This window comes from Coenobita brevimanus, chromosome 46 (assembly GCF_032717465.1).
Source record: "Coenobita brevimanus isolate Jiangsu-jjx chromosome 46, ASM3271746v2, whole genome shotgun sequence".
In the NCBI taxonomy this organism is placed as follows: domain Eukaryota; kingdom Metazoa; phylum Arthropoda; class Malacostraca; order Decapoda; family Coenobitidae; genus Coenobita; species Coenobita brevimanus.
Window position 1 is genome coordinate 24,242,809 of NC_136999.1, and position 727 is coordinate 24,243,535.

A 727-nucleotide genomic window follows, 5' to 3' on the forward strand; every position below is an offset into this window, starting at 1 on the left:
AATATTAATTAGATAGATAGATAGATAGATAGAGACCACGGCATGACATCCATCTACCCGACATAATCTTCCACAGGAGTACCCACTAATGTTTAATGATATGCAGCTCAAGCCTGCATCATCCTTCAACATGCTTGGGGTTTCATTCACTCTGGACTTATCATGGAAAGATCATATTGCATCTCTTGTAAAATCTTCCTGCAGGAGTTTATGTGTGCGAAGCTGACTCCGTACCTTCTTTACCCCTGCACAATTGTTGACTTTATACACGAGTTTTATTCGCCCCTTTTTAGAGTACAACTCTCATGAGTGAGGAGGCTTTCCACGTACAGCTCTTCTTAATAGGGTGGAGTCACAGGCTTTTCGTCTTGTCAACTCTCCTCATACTGGCTTCTTTCAATCTCTCTCTCTTTGCCGCACTGTTGCATCTTTATCTCTTTTCTATCGCTAAATCAGTGGTCACTGCTGCTCTGAACTGTCTGCTTGCATCCCTCCAGCTCTACAACGGGTGCCACGCACCTGTCTAGCAACAAATTCTCATCCCTTTCCTGTCCAGCTCTCTAACGCAAGAGTTAACTGTTACTCCCAGTCCTTCTTTTATGCAACAGGTCAGCTCTGGAACTGTCTCCCTCTGTCTGTATTTCCTACTTCCTATGATCTCCAGTCTTTCAAACGCAGTGTGTCCAGGCATCTCGAAATGAACGGATCTTGAATTTGGCCCTCTTTT